Source organism: Rattus norvegicus, chromosome 2 (genome assembly GCF_021556685.1).
Source record: "Rattus norvegicus strain SHRSP/BbbUtx chromosome 2, alternate assembly SHRSP_T2T, whole genome shotgun sequence".
In the NCBI taxonomy this organism is placed as follows: domain Eukaryota; kingdom Metazoa; phylum Chordata; class Mammalia; order Rodentia; family Muridae; genus Rattus; species Rattus norvegicus.
Window position 1 is genome coordinate 54,426,048 of NC_141535.1, and position 26,720 is coordinate 54,452,767.

The 26,720-nt window shown below is 40.4% G+C and overlaps 1 protein-coding gene across 4 annotated transcripts in view; it reads right to left on the reverse strand.

The window, feature by feature from the left end:
* Ghr (growth hormone receptor) overlaps nucleotides 1–26,720 on the reverse strand; it is a 255,583-nt gene that overhangs the window by 176,449 nt on the left and 52,414 nt on the right.

Here is a 26,720-nt window from a genome sequence, read left to right on the forward strand (position 1 = left end):
TACAACCATTCTGGAAATCAGTCTGGAGGATCCTCAGAAAATTGGACATTGAACTGCCTGAGGATCCAGCTATACCTCTCTTGGGCATATACCCAAAAGATGCCCCAACATATAAAAAAGACACGTGCTCCACTATGTTCATTGCAGCCTTATTTATAATAGCCAGAAGCTGGAAAGAACCCAGATGCCCTTCAACAGAGGAATGGATACAGAAAATGTGGTACATCTACACAATGGAATATTACTCAGCTATCAAAAACAACGGCTTTATGAAATTCGTAGGCAAATGGTTGGAACTGGAAAACATCATCCTGAGTGAGCTAACCCAATCACAGAAAGACATACATGGTATGCACTCATTGATACGTGGCTATTAGCCCAAATGCTTGAATTACCCTAGGTGCCTAAAACAAATGAAACTCAAGACGGATGATCAAAATGTGAATGCTTCACTCCTTCTTTAAAAGGGGAACAAGAATACCCTTGGCAGGGAAGAGAGAGGCAAAGATTAAAACAGAGACTGAAGGAACACCCATTCAGAGCCTGCCCCACATGTGGCCCATACATATACAGCCACCCAATTAGTCAAAATGGATGTAGCAAAGAAGTGCAGACCGACAGGAGCCGGATGTAGATCGCTCCTGAGAGACACAGCCAGAATACAGCAAATACAGAGGCGAATACCAGCAGCATACCACTGAACTGAGAATAGAACCCCCGTTGAAGGAATCAGAGAAAGAACTGGAAGAGCTTGAAGGGGCTCGAGACCCCATATGTACAACAATGCCAAGCAACCAGAGCTTCCAGGGACTAAGCCACTACCTAAGGACTATACATGGACTGACCCTGGACTCTGACCTCATAGGTAGCAATGAATATCCTAGTAAGAGCACCAGTGGAAGGGGAAGCCCTGGGTCCTGCTAAGACTGAACCCCCAGTGAACTAGACTGGTGGGGGGAGGGCGGCAATGGGGGGAGGGTTGGGAGGGGAACACCCATAAGGAAGGGGAGGGGGGTAGGGGATGTTTGCCCGGATACCGGGAAAGGGAATAACACTCGAAATGTATATAAGAAATACTCAAGTTAAAAAAAAAAAAGATGGCTTGAAATCTGAATCGGTGCAATAAAAATGGTGTGGTGAGTGCAAGACCTGACCCATTTGGCAAGATCCTATGTATCTGGCTCTCCAGGATACAATAATGCAAATTAAGGGCATGTGGGAGCAGGAGTGATCAGAGAAGCATAACAGAAGGTGTAGTGAGAGGTGGGTATGATCAGAATAAACATACAAGGAATTCTGAGATTTATTTTAAAATAAATTTAAATAAATTTTAAAAATAGTTTGAAAAGAGAAAGCCCGAAGAAAGAGTACCCGAGAAGTCTGAGCCTTGAGGGCACCCTGCTAGAGCAAAAATGCTAAGGGAAATGCTTTTCTCAGGGTTAGCCAGGCAAGCATTTGGGGCTCATGCACCTGTGGCCCTAGGGGACCAGGCTGTGACTAAACCTGGCAGCAGAACTTGACTTTCTTTGTATAGTATTTTTGTGCTTAAACACTTAGTCCCCAGGTGATGGCACTGTTCTGGGAGGCTGAGGAATCTATTGGACATGGAACCTACCAGCCAGATAAGGGTTCTAAGGGCAGGGCTGAAAGATTATAGGTGTCTCTGGCTCCGACTTGTCTCTCAGGTATTTGTTGGCTCCATACAACAAGCAGTTGCTGCATGCTCCTGCGGCCCTGGAGCTGCCTAGCATCATGTAATTTCTACCCCAATGGATTACATCTTTTCACACTGTTAGTCAAAATAAACCTCTTGCCCCGTAAGTTGTTCCTATCAGATATTTTGTCACAGTGATGAGAAAAATGACTAATGCATTTATTTATATAATTCCTCCCTCTCTTTATGTTGAATCGGGGCACACTACATAGGGAGGATTTTCAGTTAACTCAATTTCTTCTTTCCATACTCTTTCCCACTTATTCTACAATGACCACAATCCTTCACCAATGTCCTCAGTGATTTCCTGAACCAGGTCTTGGCATTACTTGATCAGAAATTCCTGTCTACTCATTGTCCAAGTTCCTATCTATCTCACTTTGGTTCTGCCCTGATCTTTTATCTGTGTTTCTCAAACACAACATCTAGTTCTGGATTTTCCAGTTTTATCAGTCTCTGTATATTTCTGAATATTTCCTTTTTCTCATATCTTGAACCACCCATGTCTTTGGGCAGAGAGTTAGAATAAACCCATGGAAAACACTTTTTTTTTGGAGTAATACATTTTCACAGAAGCAAAGAGAAGCTTGGTTATCAAAAGAGATACACTGGAAACCCCGAAAAAGTGAAAAGGGGGGATTTAATTTCCCAATGTCATCTGCCACTCCCAATATTGCTCCTGGGAGATTTGCAGGAAAAAAAAAAAACTCTGCTCTGGAAGCCTACACCTAGAAACTCAGATGTAGCATCCCACACAGATCCCAGATCCTCAGAGACAATTTTAGCCCTTTGTCTTGAAGACAAATTCAGGTTAAAGTAATTTCTCATTTTGAGCTAGAAAATCAAAATTCTGAGGACTATAAATTTCACTTCATTTTGGTTTGTTTTCCAGTATGTGATAAATAAGTTTTCAATGATCTTCAGGAGAGTTGATGCTTTTCTTGTTGTTTTCATTAATGTTTGCAGCCAACTCCTGCCTGATACCTAGAAATAAGGATATTGATAAGGAAAGATGAGACCAACAGTGACAGAGAACTCTGCAGTCAAAGCCAAGCCCTCTAATCAAGTTTTAATCTCTCCAGCTAAGCCTTTTATCAGAACTCCCAGGAAATAACCTGTGATATTTCTAAATTTTGTCTCATCTATATCTTCTCCTTCTATTTGGGCTGCTAATGAGCTGTGAAGTGGCTAAACACAACTGACTTCATGATGGGGTGGAGGAGAAGATTAAAGGCCTGATACTTGATATTCTACGAAGCCATTGGGATTGCAAGGTAGAAGATATATATATATCTTCTGAAATATATGAAATATGTATATATATATGTATATATATATATGTGTGTGTGTGTGTGTGTGTGTGTGTGTGTGTGTGTGTGTGTGTGTGTATAAGAAACATGACTTAAGCACCTTAGAGGATATATTCTTCAAAATAACCATCCCAAACAATTGGACTTTCAATTAAAGGTACATTTCTTAAAGTTAAGCTCTCTAGTAACTTTCTTGTTAGTCACCTGAGACACAGTAAAGTGAGAGAGTGTTTTCCTGATAAGTCTTCCATAGCAGGGCTGACACTCTGTAGCAGGGAACTGATTTTATTACCAGCCTCACTAAGAACTTTTCAAATTCAACTTTATTTCACTTGAGTTAGAAGTTCAAAACATCAATGCAAGAACCTTAGGGTGATAAAAACATATTTTGAGAGGAAAGGGAATTTGAAAGGTAAATCAGAATGGGAGAAGAAACCTAAGATCAGAGAGAGAACGTACCAGGGCGTTTAATTCAAGGCAGAAAATGAGCATCTACTCACTCCACACTAGGTTTTTCTGTGGGGCAAGTCTAGAAATTGATATGTAAAGTTCATTTATAGATATGAACTAGTAGGTCTTTATCTGTCAATAACTTATCCAAGTGTAGAGCCCGGAGCATGCTGTCTGGTCATGCAGGCTTCCAGTTGACAGTTTTGCAAGGCCAAGGACGATTGACAGGGGTGGTAAGAAGAAAGTGGTCAGATTGTATCATCAAAGCATCATTATAGAAGTACCCAATAGAATTCACTGAGAATGAGAAAATATCTTTTATGCTCCAGTCCATGCTTTACTGACTCCATTACATTGGGCAGGTGGGCAGGTGCACATCGCAGTGAGAGCACAGGATAGAGCAAGCCTGCCTACCCCACCAGCCAGGATGGTGTGCCATTGAAGGCATATCCCCAGTGGCCTAAGAGTATTCTCTCAGCACAGCTTCCACCAAGTCCTGCTTCTCAAAGTTTCCACAGCAAAAGCCACTCTGAGCACAAAAAACCTTAACACACACGCCTTTGAGGTCAGGGAGAATCCTCCATATCAAAGCTGGAGTACATACACCAAAGAAGATAAAAAGTCAGGTTTACTAAAAGCCTCCTTAACATTGGACTGGCTAGTTTTGTGTGTCAACTTGACACAAGCTGGAGTTATCACAGAGAAAGGAGACTCAGTTGCAGAAATGCCTTCATGAGACCCAGCTGTAAGGCATTTTCTCAACTAGTGATCAAGGCGGGAGGACCCAGACCCTTGTGGGTGGTGCCATCCCTGGGCTGGTGGTCTTGGGTTCTATAAGAGAGCAAGCTGAGCAAGCCAGGGGAAGCAAGCCAGTAAGTAACATCCCTCCATGGCCTCTGCATCAGCTCCTGCCTCCAAGTTCCGGCCCTGTGTGAGTTCCTGTCCTGACTTCCTTTGGTGATGAACAGCAATGTGGAAGTGTCAGCTGAGTAAACCCTTTCCTCCCCAACTTGCTTCTTGGTCATAATGTTTGTGCAGGAGAGAAACCCTGACTAAGACAAACATGCAAACAGAATCAAAAAACAAGGAAAAAAAAACCAAGGAAATAAGCAATCAAACCAACAAAACCAACCCCCCAAAAAACAAAGCAGGAAGATGGACTGTTCTCTAGATAAGGAGGAGACAGATGAACCCTGATGTAGTTGAAGTTTCATTTATTCATCCAATATTTATTAAATGCCTGACATATGTTGGGCTTTAGTCCAGCTACAAAACAGAGAGAAAGTGGGAAGGAAACAAACAAGCAAACAAACAAACAAAACCCAGAAAACAAAAACAAAAAACAAACTCAACCAAGCCAAATTAAACAGAAATGACCTAACAGTCCTTGCTATCCCATCACATATGTACTTCTGGAAGTGGGCCAGCCAGTAAGTGAGTAATAGAAAGTGCTCCAGAGAAAAAGTAAACAGTGACAGGAAGTAGGGAATGCTGGGTGGGTGAGGATGCTGTTTTTATTTTTCTCTGCAATATTTTCTACTGCTCATCACTAATAGGCTGTTGTGTTATGACACACGTTTCTGTAAAAGCTAGCTCAGATGCTATAGGAAAATAGCAGAATCATGTTGCTCTAACATGAAAAAAAAAAGATTGCTCTTGGGAAAGAGAAGCCAGAATAGCACTAGAATTAGAAGCTTAAGGGGAAAGAGAAGAGCCCTCAGGTTGGCTGCTCCCCATGACTTCATTTAGGGGGATTTGAGTACCTAAACCCAGAACTTTCTCTTCAGTAAGGTTTCTTCCTCCCACCCGACACAGCTCTCTGTTCTGGGAAGACCGTACCACAAGAGCAGGCTCACTGATTTAGATCTCCATCCATCCCTATTGTCTGGGCTCTTCAGCAGGCATCTCCAGGATTCTGTTATTTGTATTTTAAAATAATATTTTGTAAGGTGCAGATGATCTACCCCAATCTTAATTACCTCAGAATCGGCCACTTTTAAAATATACTGTATGGAATGCTAGGCTTTAGAACAGTGGTTCTCAACCTTCCCAATGCTTTGAATGCTTTACTGTAGTTATCCATGTGCTGACCCCCCAACCATAAAATTATTTCGTTGCTACTCCATAACTGTAATTTTGCTGAATCATGGTGTAAATGTCTGATAGGCAACCCCCACAGGTTGCGGCCCACAGGTTGAGAATCATTGCTTTAGAAGGCCACATTAACAGTGTGACAGTAGAAATGGTTACTTATATGATGTCAAGACTTACACAGAGTCCAATTAGTGAAGGCCTTATAGGGCATCCTGGAGGCCTTGGAGTGGGGGTGTAAAATTATGTGATGTGCTCAAAATGGATTGGAGAGTCAAGGAATGAGAACATAAGGAAGCACAGAATACTCAAGAGCCTTTGCAGTAGCCATGCGACAGAGGACAGTGTTTTGGGAACAAGTTGATAGTGATTGCAATGGCAGGAAGTGCCCAAGATTTGCTAATAAACAGGTCTTAGGCAACAGGACAAAGAAAGGAGTCAGATACTACCTCAACATTTTAACATAAGCAATGGAAGAAGAGACTGCTATCCACTGAGGTCTAAGTGACTGAATTCTGAGTTAGAGAAGTGGGTGAAGGATTCAGCTTGAGTAAGATTAAGTTTGAGGCATTTATGTAGAGTTATCAATGAGGTAGATGAATAGACATGTCTAGAATTGGAGGGAAGTGAAATTGAAGGATTTTGGCCCATCAATTGTCCAAAGCTACAAGGATAATATATCCAGTCTCTAACAAAAATGTTATTTTTTCCTCCCAACAACTTACTAGCAGCTAATGCACAGACTACTATTACAATTCTAGTAGCTTCATTTTTTTAATTTAGTATCACAGAGCTTGCCTGTCTGAAATGAAGCAAGGAAGGCTTCTTGTGGTAAAGGCATTAAGAAAGAAAAAGAGGGGGCTGGGGATTTAGCTCAGTGGTAGAGCGCTTACCTAGGAAGCGCAAGGCCCTGGGTTCATTCCCCAGCTCCGAAAAAAAAAAAGAAGAAAGAAAAAGAGAAGAAAGAAAGGAAAGAAAGGAGGTAGGCAGGGGTAGAGAAAGAAAGAGAGGGATAGAGAGACAGGGATATTCTGAGGCTTAATATTTCTGCATTATCCTAAAAATGGAGAAACAATGAATAACACATGGACAGGAACTTAGGGGAAGGAACTGTGAGGTTGAGGAAACTCGGGGAAAGGTAGAATCTCAGAGACAAGTGAAGTGAATCAAATGGATCAAATATGATAAAGATTTGTTCAGCATTTCTAAAGGGACTAAGTGAGAGAATGTCACCGTAACTGAGTACAACCCATTTCTGTCCCATAATCAGCCATATAGATAAAGTTCTTAAAGTGTTTCACTGAAGAAATAGAAACAGAAAAGCAGGGCAGTGGCTAATGAAAAACACCAAATCAACAATTATGTATTTGCTTTTTATAAGATTAGATAGAGACACAATCACATGTTTGCATGAAGTCTGGAATAATATGGAGAGGTAATGAGGTAAGCAGAGGGAAAGAATGATTGAGTTGAATGTCCCTGAGTATAAAGCAAGAGGAGGAGTAAGAGTCACAGAGAGGTTCATATTTATAAAAGACCTCTGTTACCAAGAGGAGAAGGCATTTGGATGTCTGGAATGAGACATTCAGAGGTGTGATAGAGGGAGCTTGTGGGCACACCTCTGATTACTTCTGATTTGTTAGAAAGGTTAAGTTCACAGAGCTAAATGTAGAAAGTAAGAGAGACTTGAGGATAAGAGAGGGATGTAAAATAATTGTCTGAGAGTAAATCGAATAGAAAAATATGGGAGAGTTGCCTGCAGACATTACCAATAAACAGCCCAGCCCAGTATATTTAGGGGTCATATACATAAAACAAGTCATTGTAGTTCAAATTTCCCCCATTACATTGAATGTTAAAAAATTGGCACGAGGTAGGAAAAGACTTGGAATTAATCTGGGCTGACAAATTTCCAGGCAAATGTATGATGAAGCAAGAGACACAAAATATTACAATAACAAATCATGGAAAATTATGATGCAGGATCACTTATCTATTCACAAATGCCAGAGGACAGATAAGCAATATTGCCTACAATAAATTGTGTATAACAAATGAAAATGTATAGATACAAATTTCAACACATGGTGCTGCTATTTTTTTCCTCTTCTTAAAGATTTACTTTTCACATCTCTCTCTCTCTCTCTCTCTCTCTCTCTCTCTCTCTCTCTCTCTCTCTCTCTCTCTCTCTCTGTGTGTGTGTGTGTGTGTGTGTGTGTGTGTGTGTGTGTGTGTGTGTGTGCTTGACTCTGTGTGTGCATATGCAAAAGGGTACCCCTAGAGACAAGAAAAGGTATTGGTTTCCCTGGAGCTAGAGGTTAGTCTTTGTGGTCGGACGTGGGTAGTAGGAACTAAACTCGAATCCTCTGAAAGAAATAGCAAGTGTTCTTAATGGCTGTAACAGCTCTCCAGTCTCCTTCTTTTTCTTTATTAAATATTCAGTTTCTTTTCCAAGTGGGTAACTAACACAAAAACAAAAACAAAAGCACCTCCCCTTTGGGAGATGGATAGAATGTATAATAACCACATTTATGGAGCACTTTATCCTCTTTTGGGGTTCACCATTCATAAAAAAAGTCAGTCATGCTTGCAAATAAAGCTTCAGTAGAACCCTGGAACAGCTTTGAACCTATTGTGGGTCAAAATAACATAAAGGTGTGAAAACATTTGTAAATCATTTTCATGCATCTGCCTAAGACGGACTTCCTTACCAAACAATTACTCCATTGCTAGCTATAGTACTTTCTGGTGAAAGTCTGAGGAAATTTTATTTCTTACCTTTTCCTATCTTTGGATATTCTGCACTGGGAAGACATGGGGGTCTGTTCCCGCAGTTACAGACCTTAGAACTAAGCTGAGACAGGCTTAGTTGACAAGCAATTCTCTTGGCTGCTTTCAGGTGCCTACAGCACACTTGGAAGAAAATATCAGAAAGTAGATATTAATCTAAGATCAAATGAGGTCAGGGCTCTGAATTCCTTAAATAAATATACCATTCTCCTTCTCCCTCCCTCTCTCCCTCTCTTTCTCCCTCTCTCCTCTCTCTTCTTATCTCTCTCCCTCGCCCTTTCCTCTCTTGGCAGAATTTGAGTTTTAAAATAGCATTTCTAATTTGGGGTAGTTCTTTCTTGCTTGGCCCTATACCCAGCTCTGTAATCATGAAGCTGAGCGCTGTGGGCATAATCTTTAGATTCATTTTCATCTCACTTCTTTGATTTGAACAATGGAGATCAGAAGAAGGTTGAAAGAGAACTCAAGAATGTCTTTTCCATTCGTCTGCTTTCTAGAAGAGCCTGGGTCACTCCAGAACTTCATTTTCTGACATGGAACCTCTGTCATGGTTCTCACTTGCCCAGCACTACAGTAATGTCATTTCCTCCACATCATCTTTAGGCCCAGGGGTGATTACAGTACATGAGCCTAAACCTGATGATCACAGTGATCAAGAACCTAAACTTTTCTTGCTGGTGAATTCAATCACACCCAACCTTCTGCTGTGTCTCTCCCCTCATTAAAGCCCCTGGAGACTTCTAGTTAACTGTTGTGTTTTGGCAGGACCTTGACTAACAGGTCATTTCAAATTTCCCCATGCATAATTTTACATGCACTTCCATGTCAAGGCTGCTTGATCAGAGGACCACTGAAGAAGAAAGGCAAGTGTCAAGCGTGCACAACACGCCCATACCTTCCTTCATTAGCCTGAGTGAATTTGTAATACCCACTTGTCATTAAAAAAGCAGAGTCAGAAAGGATTAACAGGCAACTGACTGCCATGGACAGAAGGTAAGTATACAATAAAAGCTTTGCTTCCTGAATCAAATGCTAACTACAAACACCAGCAATCATTTTTATGAGGTGAACTTGAAACTGGAATCAGTTTGATGATAGGGCTGACTTGATAATCATGGACAATTACTATGCTAGTGATTAGCTTACTTGGAAATATCTCTGACCTATAAAAGGACTCAAGGTTCTGTAATAGAGAAAGAAACATAGGAAACGAAGTGATTTTAATATACTTCAGAACTGCCCAATACTAACAAGTGGCAGATTTGATGACCAATTTGTACTAAATGCTATTAGATTAGTAACATAATCTTATATTTATCCAAGATTAGCCGTTTGGTTATAAACACTGGGGGTCAAAGAATACTGCAGTTGACTTTCAGTGAATTTGCTTCATAATCAATGGTTAATAATTACAACCCTATTTCCTTGTAAGGACTCTACTTTTAAGATCCTGAAAGTCTAGGGAAAATTCTGCTATCATCCAGGTATATTTAGACCAAGTTCCTTTCTATATATTTTTGAATTCAATACTCTCTTATCCTAAAGATAAGATTGGCAATGTCACCAGTCAACATCAAAAAGATATTACACACACACACACACACACACACACACACACACACACACACACACATTCCTATTAATACTTAATACATAGGATAACAATGTGAAGGGAAATAAAACTTGTACATTAGCTATACTTTTTATTTTTTGCTCCCAAGCAGTAGAACAAGAAAAAAATTCCATATTTAATGCTCTTATAAGTTGCAGATTGCATTCTCATGTCAAATATATTAGACTAGAAAAGTACACATTTATAATCTAATTAATAGGACTAGGTTATTTATCTCCCCCAGTATGATACATGCAGTGAATAATATAAGAATATAAAGAGCCTATCATAGCTCTTAGCTCCAATACAAGTCCTCAGTAAATGAAGATTTCTTGTGATCATCTCTGTTGGTATTATCAAGAAATGTATATCGAGGCCTTCATTCTAAAGGTTTTGTTATAAAACACTGAATACTTTGGGAAGGAAAATAAATCATAAAGAATCTGTACTCTGTATTTCACAATAAGTGGTTTGCATAGACAGTGTGATAAAGTGGCATACTAAAGCTAAAAGACTGTTGGTCAAATCTAAGGCCTATTTCTGACTGTTATGCATTCAATTGCATAGGTTAGGTGATCTTACAAAGGCATTCTGGGTTAAAATCTGGGAGCTACCTCCAGCCCAAGACTGTATGGTTTTATTAATGTCTCCTTGATTTCATACCTGCCATGAGTCTATCTCTCTCTCTAACTTAATTTTTTTAAAATTTTGAATTGCTATACCTTCTTTCTCTTTTCTCTCACTTTCTTCTATTAAAGGAAAACAAAACTATTAATACAGAATTGCAAGTACAATGTGATGCTTTTAAAAAACCTGCATACTAGAGAGCATGGAACTCTGTATGTGATCAAAACCTGTTTTTCAAACTATATGGTCTATAGCACTTAAAAAGGGAGAGTTATAAATTACAAAAGAAAAGAAAACTCACAAACATCAAATCAAGTAAAACATGAACAAAATCGTTCAAGTGAAGACTTGCACATGGACTCTGTCCTCTGCCAGAAAGTGTGTCCTTGCTGGTTTTTATCACTCTTGAGTCAACAGTCCCAAGACTGGACTTGAACAGAATTCTCCATAATTCCAAGACATAGACTTCCAGCATATTCTCTGCTGGTCCCATGCCAGCCATGCTTTCTCTAATGGGTGACAGTTCCCAACATGCATGCTTAATGTCCCCGAGGCAGGGAAAGCCTGAGAGGCTAGTAGGTAAAATCTGCCCTTGAAACAGAGAAACTGCCTTCATCTGGGACATGTGACTTGGTTTTAAAGCTGAGGATTCAACAATCTGGAACATCCCTAGGCTGAGATGAACAGCACTAACTCACACGACACTCCTTAGCTAAGAGGAAGGGAGCTAACTCACGGCTGCTCTCTTCCCACATTTAAAGAGAAGAGAAACCTTCTTGAGATAACTGAGGTCCTTAATAATGGAAATAAAGAAAACACAGACTGAGGTGGAACGATTGTAAGATATAGAGGAGATAGAGGACACCAAGATAACAAAGCCCTCTAAACCAATAGGATCCACACACACACAAACCTACAGAGACTGAGGCAGCATGCCCGGCGCGTTCACCTGCATGGGTGTGTATCCATTGGGATCCTAGAGCTGAAAGAAGAAATGGAAACATGTCCCCATTCCTAACCTAGAAACAATCTCCAACTGATACCCACTTGCAAATGAAACTTTAGTCCTCCAAGGGACTCCAAAACAAACTACTACTAAGGGTAGGCTGCATGCCCATTAGCAGATGGCCAAGAGAAAAGGAAGTCAAATGGCATTTTTAAAGGTTCTTTGTCTCAAAGTGTCATGGTAGAATCCTTCCTTTTTTCTTTAATTAAACTAAATTACTATTTTTATTTTATTTATATATTTTTCTTGTCTTCCTATTCTACAGGTAGTTTGCATATATATTGTATCTTCCACTTCAGGGTTTCTATGGCTCCGGAGTGTAAGAATTTGTAGGTCTCTGATTCTTGTGCCTTCTCTTGGGTTCTGATCCTTTGTTCACTTTGAAGTGATAGTTTTTACTTTATCTTATTTTTAAATTATCCTTTTTGTTATTGTCCTGTAGAAGCCCACTTATTTTCTAACTAGAGACAGAAAGGGGATAGATCCAGATGGGAATGGAAGTGGGGAGGGGCTAGGAGGAGTAGGTAGAGGGGAAACAGTGATCAGGAAATAGGTGGCGAAAAATCTATTTTCAATAAAAGCAGGAAAAAAAAGTGAGAACTTCTAAAAGTCGTTCTTGGAAAGGTGCTCTGACAGGTCTACAGTATCCTGATCTCAGCTAGCAAAAGTCCTCAGCCTTCAGGAAAATGAATTGCTCAACTGAGCACTAAGCTTGTGGAGTCCTCTTGGGATGTGAAAACAATAGCATCAGGGTAGCATTGGGTTCTGCTCATAGCCTCCTCTTTCCCCTCTTCTCTGTAACTGCTTTGCTTTTTGTCTCCAGCTCAGCTCTGCAAGCTTACTTCCCATGGAAATCAGGCATGCAGTCTGGCGATCTGGACCAATGCCTACCCTCAGATATCATCTAGATGCTTCTCCTAACCCAAATCCATAGCACCATTTAACCCAGGCAATCCAAGCAGAATTTTGCTGAGTTTGTTAAGCTTTGAAGGGAAGTCCCAATAGCCAACTTCTTGTTCCGCACAACTCGTGAACGTCTTACCTACTGATGTTTGTCAAGGGTCGAGTCTTATTCTTAACAACACAGGGGATGAGATTTGCAGATACACAATCTAATTTTATGCTTTGCCCACTCAGTGATGGCAATCCTTAGTTCGGTGTATTCATGTACACCTTCCTCCATGTTTTCCCAAGCCCCCTTCCCCCCACTGCCTTTTATCCCACTCCTTCTTGTTCTAAGCACATTTTAACCTGATGTTTTGTACTACAACAAGTTTCCTGTGGGAACACATAGGCTGATTTATGATAGTTTTCTTCAGATATCCACAAACCCCTTCTTTTTAATTCTTTCAATTCTCTGAGAAAATGCCTTCCTGTTAGAGTGGCATACCGTAGAAGACAGATAGTCTTCTATCACACTAACCCTTCCTTCCAACCTCACTTCGCCTACTCTATGCTTTATTTTTGCATAGAGTTTGGGTTTTGGTTTTCATCCTGACTTTTATCACTGCTTAATATAAGTTTTTTTTTCCCCAATCATGAAATGTAAGAGAAGATTTTGACCTAATCTTTGTGGAGTTTCTATCACCTACAACAGAAGTCTCCTACTTAATGCACAGTACCCAAAGGGAATCTTCTTGTACACTCTTGTCAAAAGGTGCCTGTGTAGTCTACTGGGCCTTAGGTTAAAATGCCACACCTCTTTCAACCTGCTCTTAAGACAGTTAGCTAGAATAGGTTGCCGCCCCACCCCTAAGACAAGCTTTGTTCTGTTTTGTTTTTAAATAAACCATGAGCTTATTTTAATAACACATTTCATATTTTGGCACTGTACCCATTTCTGAATGAGATCATTCATTTTTCAGCCCAAAACAAGGTCAAAGGCATTTCCTGGTCTTTCAATAACTTTTATACAAAACCACAGTAGGAGTTTTCTTCATATTGTACATAATACTGAGCGCTGGGAAAGATTTGGAATATGACTGTAGAAAAGTAAACTCCATAACCGCCTAATTCTGGTAGTCACAAATGAAAGCTTGACTGCCTGAGGCATACAGCAGGCAGCAGGATTCAACGTACACCTGTAATCAAAACTTGTACACACCAGTAAAACATGTTCTACCTTTCTCTCCGTGATGTTCTCATCCACTGCTTGAACACTGTCTGAACTTAATAATTTTCTGCTTTATTCATATTCACTTAGATCAAAAATTACATGGAGCAAATGACAACACACACACACACACACACACACACACACACACGAAGGCAGGGGCATGGGTGCACAAGCCCATGCTATAGATGTTAGATGTGCGATTAGTGGTTTCCTCCATGAATGAAAATAGTGTAAAGGATGATCGCCCTGTACCAGTGGAATGGACTTAGTTAATGACCCTAATTTGTGAGACAAATTGTATGAAGATCACAGAACGGAATGGGAGAAGGAAGGAAAGGGAGTCGTTTCCAGTCACTATTTCTTCAACATCTTAATCATAATTTATTCAGTAAACAAAATTCAAAGCTGTGATTAAGTAAATAGGTGGAAATCAATCATTCACAATTGGCTAATTCTGTGCAATCATAAAGCTATAAAGAACAAACATGCACATTTCTGGGTGCAAATGCAGAAGAGAAACTGATGTTTTCCTTAATTTTTGTGCTTTCAATTGGAAGAACATTTCTACTTTGTCTCTTTTTGTCTTCCTTATTCCTTGGATTTTGAAAATTGCTGTAAGAGTGTAATTTTATTTTACCCTACAAAAATTGTATATTCTATGCTTAGATTTTTGTAATTCCAAGGCTATGGCTTGAATGGCTGAGGCTTATTAGAGGTATTTGTGCTACAGAATCTATTCTCTGGACCTTTGTGACTTGTCCTTTAAAATGAGAGAATCGGACATGAAGATCTCTGATGACGTCCTTCTCTGATTTTTTTTTTCTTCTTGAAGTAAGAAATTCACTATGTAGTCCAGGCTATCCCTAAGCTCATGATGTCCCCACCTCAGTTTCCAGATGCTCTGATTACATTGATGTAGCACCATGCATATCATGCTGGCCTGTTGAGTTTTTATGTGAGTGCAGAGGACAAACATTACTGTGTCTAGAAGAAGTCCATACAAACATGCAAAAGATAAGTGACCAAAGTGATGATCCAGTCCTCTAGAGTGGTTTGCTTGAAATCAGTCAATATGACATATGGACAAGTTGCTGGTAGGTTTGGCACAAATATTCACTTGTTAAACATGGTAACTGTCAGTTCCTGCCTTAGCATTTCGGCAGCATAACTTGTAGATGGTCTTATTCATTAAATTTTCCCATGTTAGAGTATCTTTTACCTCTAGGGAAGAGAGTAGGAACCAAATGCAGCCTCTTACTTTTCCCCCTGGAAGATAATTCTGGTGCACGATTTTATTTAATGCAAAAGGTGGGAGGACCGTTATTTCCCAGTCATTAGAGACCAAGGATGCTACTAAGTACCTCTTAGGACAGTATGCATTCTCCACAGAATGCAAAGAAATATCTGCCCCAGTAATATTAGTAATCGGATATGTCTGGTCCAGCTATCAGTAATACCAAGATTGAGAAAACCTGGTCTAGAGAGAGAACTTTCGATAGATGATGGCCTGACCAGGTTCATGTAAAATAAATAAAATAGGAATTAGAGGTTACTATTGTCTTTTACGTCAAGAGGCTCCTATGAACAAACACGTGTGGCTTATTAAGTGTGCATGGGAGGCTTCTACATTAACAAAATGAGAGAACATTTTTATTTAAATGCAAGGGAGCTAAATTTTTTCTGGACATCTTTTTCTCAACATGTTTTATAGTAAATCTGATAAATTGCACTTTTTAAAAAATAAATAAGACATCTAGACATTATTGGGTCTAGTGGAGCAGAGCTACCGGACTCAGCCTCTTTTCAGTCCCAAGTCCTTGTAGCTAAACACATTTTCACTATAGACAGCACCCAGCACCCTCCTTCCTACGTAGACTTGGGGCTAAGAACCAGTCTTTTATGCAGAGCCTAATCCATCATGGATATAAAATGAGCTGTGACAGTTCTTCCTAATCACAGAATTGTCTCTGTGAGAAGTACCCAGTTTTGAAGATGAAGTCAAATAATGGAGTACTTCCCACACCGAACCCCAATGCTTTCTAATTGTTTCAGTGTAAGTTATTCCAAAATATAACCCACAAATGCTACTGAGCTTAATCTTCTCTTAGTGGCTTTGAAATGTCACTGTCAAGGATGTTGTGGTGGTTTGAATAGGAATGGCCCCCACAGACGCATGTGTTTGAATGCTTGGCCCATGGGGAGTTGGCAGTATTAGGAGGTGTGGCCTTGTTGGAGAAGTTTGACCTTGCTGGAGGAAGTCTGTCTCAGTAGCCGTAGCCTTTGAGGTCTTATATGCTCAAAGCAGGCCTAGTGGAGCACACAATCTCCTTCTGTTGCCTTTGGATCAGGATGCAGAACTCTCAGCTCCTTCCCAGCACCATGTCTGCCTGTAAACTGACATGTTTTCTGCCATGATGATAATGGACTAAACCTCTGAATCTGTAAGCCAGCCCCAATTAAATGTTCTTCTTTATGAGAGTTGCTGTGGTTACGGTGTCTCTTCACAGCAATAAAACCTTAACTAAGACAAGTGTCAGCTACCCACCTGTGCCAGGAGCAGGGGTTCATGTACAGCACTTATTTTTACTAAGGTTTTTGTTGCCTTAGCAAGTCAGGGGTAAGTGATACTTGCTGTTTCGAGTTCCTTACCTTCCCAAAGTGACCACAGGATGAATTCCAACATATTCCTAGAAGTAAAACCTCAAAACATGCATTCTCTCAACTATTCCATTTGCTTAGAATTGTTTAGCAAAACTTGACTCTCAGAGATAAACCAAAGAGTAAAATTAGCCGTTCACGTTATTTTGAAACCGTGTAACACTTCCTGAATGTTATAACTGTATGCTGCACACATTCTGCATGGTTTTCTTTTTCATGGCTGTTTAATTTCATCCTCTCCAGAACACTATGAGGAAGGTTCAAGTGTATATTTATCTAGATACGGAGATGACTGAGGCCGAGAAGTTTTTTGTACAAATGGCAGAGTTCTGATTTAAAGCCAGGTGACCTGACCCCAGAACTTTGTTAGAACCACTACTCCAGAGGGGGCAAAATGTTAGGCTGCAGGCTGTGGGCTGGGTGTTGTCCACAGATAGGTTCTGTTTGACTCTTGAGTCAGTAGTCATTTTGGGGGTGGGGCATCTAACTTGTGCGGCTTGCATAGTCTCTGATGTACGGAAATACAATGCCGCCTTTCCTTTCACTTGCTCAGCTATGGGATTAGCACGGGGCATGGGATGCTGTCTTCTCATTTGGACAAAGGGACCGGATGAGCTAGTGACACCCATGGCTATTAACACCAATGAAACAAATTCCGTGGATTATTCACACAAAATTACAAATGTCTGGCTTCCATGAAAGGGACACAAAGGATGAATTACAACCCATGCTCCAGGTAACAGCAGTTTCTCTAGAAGGAACTCAACCCACACATTCCTGGGAACTGCCAGGAATGGTGTTTTTCTTTTCTTTTCTTTTTTTCTCCAAGCTGTGACGTCTATATAGCACATTCTGGTATTTCATTTTAAAACCCGCTCCTCTTTCCTTCTTATAAATAGTCCACTCCTGGTGCTGTAACTAAGTTCCTCCCTTATGCAGATGAACAGAAAACTAGTGTAGCTGCCCTGAGCTGGCTGTCTCCCTCAGGTGACCAACAGGGTGGATTCTGTTTTCCTGTGCAAGCTGTTTTGTAGGACACACTGTTCTCTTGTTCCACGCCTGGCAGAGAAAAAAAAAAGAAAGAAAGAAAAACCTCACATAACTTTGCTCTTGGTGTCCGATGTCTGAAAGCCAGGCTGCTTAGAGCACTTTCCTATCTATAGGAAAACTGTGCACGACCGTTTACATTTTAAGGCATCTCTGCATGCCGTCGTTGCTTTTGGTGGCAAAACAACCATGGCTCAGGATTGTGGCCTGTGGGCGACTGGAAGAGAAAAGATTTTGCCAAGTGAATGGTCCTCATCTGGGGAGTCCAGACACTTTCCTTTCTTGCTTGAGCTTCAGCACATGGCCCTTTGCCTCTGCCAAGGCAATGGGATCCAGTAATTCCACAGAGCCTGCCTGCATCCTTACCACAGGGATGGCTGCCCTGTCTGCAGAGACACCTGATACGCAGCAAGGATGTGGACAGCATCGTCTCCTGGCCCTGAGTCTGGCTAAGGATACACTTAGCATTCCTCACTGCAGCTTCCTTTATTTGACTTAGACTCAGAGGGAAATCTGTTCACCTTTTGGATCTCTGTTTCATGCCTAGGATCCAGCGATAGCATGGGGACCTCTATTCTACCAAGTTCTGAACACCTACATGTGTTTGGACCAGAGTTTCAACTTTTGACTTCTTAAACAGAGACTTTTCTAGTGATAATTCTCTCCTGCTTTTGTATTTACAGAATACACTTACTATATCTATATATAGATATATAATATATTAGATATATTGTATTATAGATATATTATTAATATATAATATAGATATATTATTATATATTAGAGTATATATCTAATATATTATATAATATATGCCACACACACACACATATATATATATATATATATATATATAGGACCAGCAGCTTAGGGCAAAAATTTTCCAGTTTCAAGTCTCTTTAGAAAAAAAGGAAATCCTAAGAGCTGATGAAGTATGCATCAGCTGACAGTTCAACCAAGAATATAAGAAAGAAAACAAGCATGGCCAGATTGTTATGTTGGCCTTTCTTTTATGCTGTGCCTCGTTACATAAAGATGTGACACCTGGATCTCTTGCAGTTCTTTTTTGAGCCTAAGGAATAGGTTAACACATATGTAGCAGAAAGCTAGAAGCTCATAGCATTGTTGAGGAAATTATACAGCTTCCAATGTGGGAATTTTATTTATTTTCTATGCCTTGGTATCACAAAGCATAGCAATACTCCTCCTCCCACACAGGGTTTTTATGGGAATTATTTAAATAACACATGCATAGGAAATTGCCTCTGGATGTTAGAAATCAGTCAGTCCAATCAACTAATCCCTTTTTGTTATCATTTACCCTTCCAACCATATCTCCAACTCAGAGGAGATTAACCCTAAGTTACTTGCTACTGGCTAACCCTTTAAAACAGGTTTCTGGATTGAGAGAGGCTTTGGACTCTTAATGCAGATGGTGCAGATCTGTCCTTAAGTAAACAAACAGGGTACTAGGAACCTGAAAGTGATTTCCCTTCAACCTCAGGAGCAGCAGCTCCTGACAAGCAACAGGTGGGGCCCTGTCAGTCTGCGGCAGAGAGAAGGTGTGGCATTGCTGGGAACGGGACAGACAGTGTCTGAGATAAAGTAAGCTGCAGAAAGTTTCCCAATCTTCTTACAGCTTAAGATAACTGCCTTCCTGGGAAAACACAGCCAAATGGAAAAGCAGAAGGGAAAAGCTGGCTGTGTGCTTCCATGCCCCAGAGGCACAGAGAGAAGGACCTGCCTCTCTCGAAGCATCTAGAAGCATGCATATTTGGTTGCTCTGCGTGCCTGTTCACCTGGGAATGGGTAACTCTTTTTCCGGTGTTTTGCACTTTTTAAAGAAAGTTATATCATTCTACAATTTCTCTTTTTCTAGTCAGCGGGTTTGCGTTTATTTACTTTTTATACTAAACCATTCTGCTACCTAACTCCCATAAAAAGAGAGATCAGCAGAGCTGTCTGTTCAGTCAGACGGTAGGTATTCTAGGCCTTACTTTCCATAGTGGTGTGCAGAGGGTCTACATTTCTTGTGCTCGCTTGCATATGAAGCAAATACATAGCCACAGGTAGGATGCCCGAGAAGGTCTGTGTTCTTGTTAAATAGCCTTAAACTGGTGGTCTGCAACTTGGCAGTCCCTGCTTTTAAGGGGCTATGTGAAACCAAACGAGGACTATTTATTAATCAGTAACTTTTTCTCACCAGGAATCATCACCATAAAACAAGCTAAGCTATAGGGCTTGCCTAAGAATTCACCAGGGAGAAAGGCATGGATGAGAGAAGCATCCTGACAAGAATGGGCTCAGCCTCAGGGACAGCCAGATTCAAGTGTTCCAGGATTAATGTAAAATGCAATAAGCAAGGGAAAGCAGAAGGCGTGACTGGATTGAAGGTGTTTTTTCCCTCTTCAAGATAAACATGCTGAAATAAAATAAAATACTCTGGGCTAGAGCAAGAAGGTTCCTTTTAAGGGCTGTAGCTGTTAGGGGTGGGTGGAAAGCACGGATAAGAATATTGGCCTTTGACTTTAAGTGCAAACAGGATAAGAAGCAGACATAAAATCTGTTTTATGGACCAGTAGCTGAGCGGAGCCTAGGGACGAAGCAGACACACCGAGGGATCTTCCAGTCTGAGGGCATTGGTGTCAGCATCTCACTTTCTTCACTTACTTGTGTGCAAATGTCTCATGTACTATGAATAACTCACATGGGATACGCAACAGGAGAGGCTAAATGCATACAGAGCAAACACAAAGGAGACAAACCAGTGAGAGGAGGATTGGGAAAGCTTTGGGGACGGCTGGAGTTGGTTCCCTCTGTGGCTGTGTCATTTGCTCCCATAAATAGATTGATTTTCACCCATTCTCCTTGCTTTGAACCCCTGTCTAACTTTTCTTTCACAAATAGCACTAAGACTTATAAACTGTTTACATTATGCAGTGTTCTAGGCATGCTGTATACACATATGTCTATTCTGTTGATCTTCACAACCCCATGACTAGGGTACAGATGAGATAATCTGAAGCCAAGAGATGTCAAGTAACGTCCTCCGAGTTTATGCAGCTAGTAACTGATGTGACTCGGAGTGCAATGCAGACGTTGTGACTCCATACATGTGCTCAACCAGCAGCTTATTCCCAATGCCAGAGGTTATCACCCTCATCCCAAAGCTGGCTTTTGACCAGACCAGATACCTCAGAGCAATAACTGTACTTCATCCTTCCATGTGTATATGTTTGGCCATTTTCTCAGGAAAGTTGTCTAACGCAACAATTACCGGTTTGTAGAAACCAAGGACATTCAGAAACATGCAGAAATGCACACATGGAAACAATCTACCCATACCAGTCAGTATGGAATTTGCCATGACCTCAACTTAGTTTCCTCAGTAAATAAATTTTGGAGATAGAGTAAAATGAGAGAGTGAGGGGGAGGGGAACAGAAGCAAAGAGGAGCGGGACGAGGATTTGACCTACAGATTAGAAAGTGGCTTAAAAGATTTATAACCATTTAGAACACTTGAGTGCTATTTGGAAGCCTAGTTAGACAAAAACATAAAAAAGTAAGCTATAACATTTATGAGACAATCATAACTTGAACATTATCTGAATATTAAATAATTTATAGTTTTATGGCAATGTTTTCAGAATTACAGTATTATGAATATAGCTATGGAAGCAATGTGAGTGAGTTGAAATGATGCCTGGATCTGTTTCAAAATAGGGACAGGGACAACTTGTTGGAGGCAGCAGTGATATGGAATTGTCCAGGAGTTATTAACTATTTAAAATGGGTGATGGATATGTGGTGACTGTATGTACATGAACCTGAAGAGTCTGTATATTAAGAGCTGCATACAAGGTTAGAAGTAGAAATATTCTCAGGTTTAAAATTAAGGCAAGGCGGGTATTCTAGACTTACCAGTATTTTGCCAGCACACACATAGTTTCTCCTACCTTTGACAAGTATTTGAAAACTTTAGGGAAGACTTCAGAAAGAATGAAAGGGAGTATTTTATTCTTGTTCTGGGAAGACAAACCATGGAATTGTTAGGAGAACCTACAGCCTACTCCCCCTATGGTTAGGTCATGAAAATATTCTCATAGCAAAACCATATAGCCCTTGGTAACCTTGACAATATGTCACCACCTGCTCACAGCCACATGGGATTGTTATGGGAACAAGGAAGTATGAGGAGAAAGAAAATCATACTTGATGGTCATAGGATCAGAGACTGAAAACTACAAGCTCTGTGGAAGGAAATATGAGACATTCAATTACATACCAGGAGACAAGATCACATGAAATTATATTCAAATCATGGTCCTAAGACTATTGTCTTTTGGTACCTTAAGTCCAGAATTTATCAGCTGGGAAATCTTAAGTGCACAGCTAATGAGGATTTCAACTGTCATATCTACAAGTTGAGAAACATGGATTAACTGTCCTAGGAGATGTCTACCTATGTAGTAAGACAACTTTTGCTCTACAAACTGACTCTGAGAACCCTAAGTCCAATGCATAGCTCATTCCTGCCTCCTGAAAGCTTCTTTGCAGCTTTTTTTAACCCTGAGCCACAGAAGTGAAATATATAGATCTAGGAAGAGAACCATTGAATAAAATGGGGAGTGAAGAGTGAAATACTCTACAATGGGATCAACGTCTCAACTCAGGAGATGGGGTTCAGATGGGAGTGAAGAGGTGTTCTGTTGAGACATTGCCTACTCTGTCTAATTTTTGTTTCTTTGTTCTTTAGACAGAATCTCACTGTATATCCCAGTTTAGCCTCAGTTTTATCATCTTCCTGTCTCTCTAGGAGTTTTGGGATTAGCAGTGTAGGGCATTATACCCAATTCCTACTACTCTTGTACTCAGCCATTCTACGGTGAACATTCTCCTGAATCCAAGCTGTACTCCAACAGCTGTGAAACAAACCTGACAGAAAAATTTCAAGCCAAATTATGTTTTCTCAACCTCTAGAACTCAGGATCTCTGACACACTGCATGGCTTTCTGTTTGGTATTCTGTGGCTTAATACAGATGTATGTGAGACCAGGATTCAAGCTACCTCATGCTGTATCATTAGCTGTGCAGCAACATTTTAAGAGAGTAATTTGCCCAATTTGCTAATGGCCTGCAAAGAGGGAGCAAGTCCTTAGAAATGATGACGAAGCTTATTAAGTGAATTAGCTGACAATACTTTTGACCTTAAGTTGTTGTGGTTGTTCCCTAATCAAGAACTAATTCTCCCAGCTTGCAAAGCCTAATTATTACTGTGCCTATGGCTTTCCTTTTGACCTAAAATAACTCTTCACAAAGCATAGACATTCCTTAAGGCATTGCCTCAACTGGTCTTAACAAGAGAGGAGATGAATCATAGGAACAGCCTGGCACCGTCTCAATTTGTAATACTCTTTAACAAGGGCTAAATCTCAGAAAGCAAGATCCAAGGAGCTTTGCGTTTTCTCCCCTCTCTTCCCCTCCTCACATTTATCTTCCCCTCTTCTCCTTTTTTGGTTTCACCTCATCTGTCCCATCATTTGCTTTTTCCTGGTTCTATTCTTTTCCAAAAAGAAGGTTATTGACAAAAATTGCAGCCGGTGTCTTGGCTGATGGAATTGTTGTCAGGGGTGGATCCATGTATAAGAAGAATGATAACACGGGTTTAGCTTGATCTTCAGGGAAATTGCAATGGTGCTCTCAAAACTCATCAGGGTTAACAGCTGAAGTATTCAATGAAAGTTTTTGCATAACAGATGCACAGAGAGTCCCAAACTCCACCTCCACAAGACCACATCTGGCCAGGGCTTTCATGTCTCTACTCTAAGGTCTCCTCACAAACTTGAAGCTGTGTGTAGAATCTTCTGTTAGCTGAACCAGCTTACACGAACTGACATCCTATGTGTTGGGCTGGGCTAATTCTTCTAATTGGGTGCATTACTTTCCCTTTTATTCTTCTCCCTTCTCTCATTTTCTCCCTCTTCTTTCTTCTTTGCCTCCCTTACTCATCTCTTCTTGCTTTTTTTCCTCTCCAGTAGGTTCTGTCAAGTTTGAATTCATTAGCTTTCCAACTCAGCTTCCTAAGTGTCTGGAATCGCATTCAAAAGTCACCACTTTTGCCCCATGCATATTTTTCTGATCACACACTATTATGGAAATGATGAACTGCCAATTGATTTGAAAAGAAAAAAGAATGTGGCCTGGGGTGAAAGTGAACCATGCGTAACGTATATCAAGAAAATATGTGAATAAGTGAGACAAAAGATAATAATAAATCTAGTAAATTGACAGGTAACAGTTGAAATAAATATAATCTAGTGGGAAAACATAGCTAAGAATTAATTCATAAATGTCTACATTTGGGAAGGAAAATTTATATTCAGTCTTTCATCACACCATGCTACTCTCAAATGAATCTATTAGTGTATTTTTTCTGTGTATTTCCCAATATGTAAACATTGATACCTCTCATGTCCATTCATTGTGTCTGGAAAATTTTTATAAGTATTTATTATTTTGATAGAATCATTTGCATGTGACATGGGCACACCTTCCTCCTAAATATTGTTAGAAGCTATCACGGCAAATAATTTCTTTCTTGCTTGTTTTTAAACGCAACAACTACCCTAAAGCAATCTATCTCCCCCAAAGGAGAGACAACAAATATGCCAGTTTTATACCTGTGAGATAACATTCTATACACTGGCCCATTGTTTAAGAAAAGTGGCAGATATTCAGAAGAAGAACATGATGTGGGAACCTTCATCACTATCAAACAAAGGATCCCAATTGGAAATTAATTCTAACCACTTAATATTTTGGGTGGTAACAGCCAAGTCCCTTAGCAGAAAGAAAAAAATGCATTTTTATAGTAGCAACAAACACCGTCAGTGCAGTTTATTTACCTGGAAAAGGACAATGTAGAGGACTGAAGATTCAGTATCTCACAAAGGATCTTTACTCAGATTTGAAGTAGGTAATGATGTCATCAACTTGGCTAAGAATTAGTTGGTGCACAGAAATTATATTACAAGACAATTCCCTTTCTTTTTACTCTTATATTTGTCAGAAACTGGGCTTAAATGTTTAAAAAAATCTCGATCTCTAGAAAACAGTTATGAGTGAATGAACTGCAACCACTCCTGGGCATATATCCAAATGATGCTCCAACATACAACAAGGATGCATGCTCCACTGAGTTCATCGCAGCCTTATCTATAATAGCCAGAAGCTGGAAAGAACCCAGATGCCCTTCAACAGAGGAATGGATAAAGAAAATGTGGTACAGTTACACAATGGAGTACTACTCAGCTATCAAAAACAATGGCTTCATGAAAATCATAGACAAATGGATGGAATAAAAAAGTATCATCCTGAGTGAGGCAACCAAATTACAAAAAACAAAAAAAAAAACCCAAAACACACACACACACACACACACACACACACACACACACACACACACACACACGGTATGCACTCATTGAGGAGTGGATATGAGCCCAAAAGCTCAAATTACCCAAAATACAATCCACAGACCACATGAAGCTCAAGAAGAAGGATGGCCAAAGTGCAGATGCTTCAGTCCTTCTTAAAAGGGGGAACAAAAATATTCATAGGAGGAGATATAGAGACAAAGTTTGGAGCAGAGACTGAAGGAATGGCCATTCAGAGCCTGCCCCACCTGGGGATCTAGCCCATTTATATATACAGTCACCAAACCTAGACAATATTGATGAAGCCAACAAGTGCATGCTGACAGGAGCCTGATATAGCCAGCCATGTCCTGAGAGGCTCGGCCAGAGCATGACAAATACAGAAGTGAATGCTAGCAGCAAACCATTAAACCGAGAATGGGGTCTCCGTTGGATGAGTTAGAGAAAGGATTGAAGGAGCTGAAGGGGCTTACAACCCCATAAGAACAACAATACCAACCAACCAGAGTCCCCAAGGACTAAACCACTACCACAAGACTATATACATGGACAGAGTTATGGCTCCAGCCGCATATGTAGCAGAGGATGACCTTATTGGTCACCAGTGGGAGGAGAAGCCCTTGGTACTGCCAAGGCTGTGGGGGAATGTCTGGGTGGGGAGGCAGGAAGGTGGGGTAGTTGGGGAGGGGGAACGATCTTATAGAAGAAAGAGGAGGGGGAGCGGATTGGGGACTTATGTCCAGGGAATTAGGAAAAGGAATAACATTTGAAATGTAAGTATAAATATCCAATTAAAAAATAAAGAATTGCGACATGCTTTATTTATTGGGTTAATTGTATGGTGGTCATGCCTTCATGCCTTCTGGATACTATAACTTTTGCATGCTCAATGATGGTTATAGGACTCTCAATGGAAGACACAGGAAATGGTTTGCCCATACTTAAAACAATGAGAATTGGTTTCCCGCTCTGAGGAGTGTGAATAGGACTCCATTACTTTTTGAGCATACACTATAACCACCCAAAAGGACGTGCTTAGGGATTCTTGCCCTATTCCTCCCTTCTGAAAATAATCACCCCTAACTTCTAATAGTTTCAAGAGGAAAAGAAATGTAATACAAGTCGAGGAGTCTTAGTTCCAGTCTTAATGTTGGTATATTCATCACTTCCTTATGGTGCTACAGTAGCTTAGCTGTAGAACACATAGAAAGGTTGGCCATGAAAGGTAGAATTAAGCACAGGCTGTCCTACAGGATAAAGATTCTCTCACTCTGTGAGCATTCGTTAGAACAGTTTTTATCAGCTTCAATAGGGGATAACCTCAGAAGACTTAAACTTTACTTGCTTCCCTTCAAGACCTCAAGGTCAGCCTCTGAAATGACTTGCATATCCTAATTATGTAAGGCCATTATAACTAATGTCTAAACAGCTAGCTCCACGTCAGCCCGGATTCTGATGGAAGGTTCACAACACTCCCATAGAGTCTAATGATAATAGATTTTGTCTTGGCAGATGAGAGTATGGGACAATAGACTTACTGTGCTTGTGTGTACAAAACTGTCAAGTTGGCATAGACGTATGAAAATAGTCCTCAGCCAGTGGAGGTGGCTCAGTAGATGAAGGTGCTTGCTTCCAAACCTGAGCACCCAAGCTTATTCCCCAGAAGCCACAGGATGGAAGGAGAGAACTGAGTCCTACACGTTGTCCTCTGGTCTCCACATGCACTGCATGGCATGCATGTGCCCAAATAAATACACACAAATTCAATTAATCAATGCTTTAAAAACTACCTTAAAGGCGATCTTTTAAAAGTATCTTTTTATTTTTGATTGTCTAAGCATTAACAATTGTCCTTTATTTGTT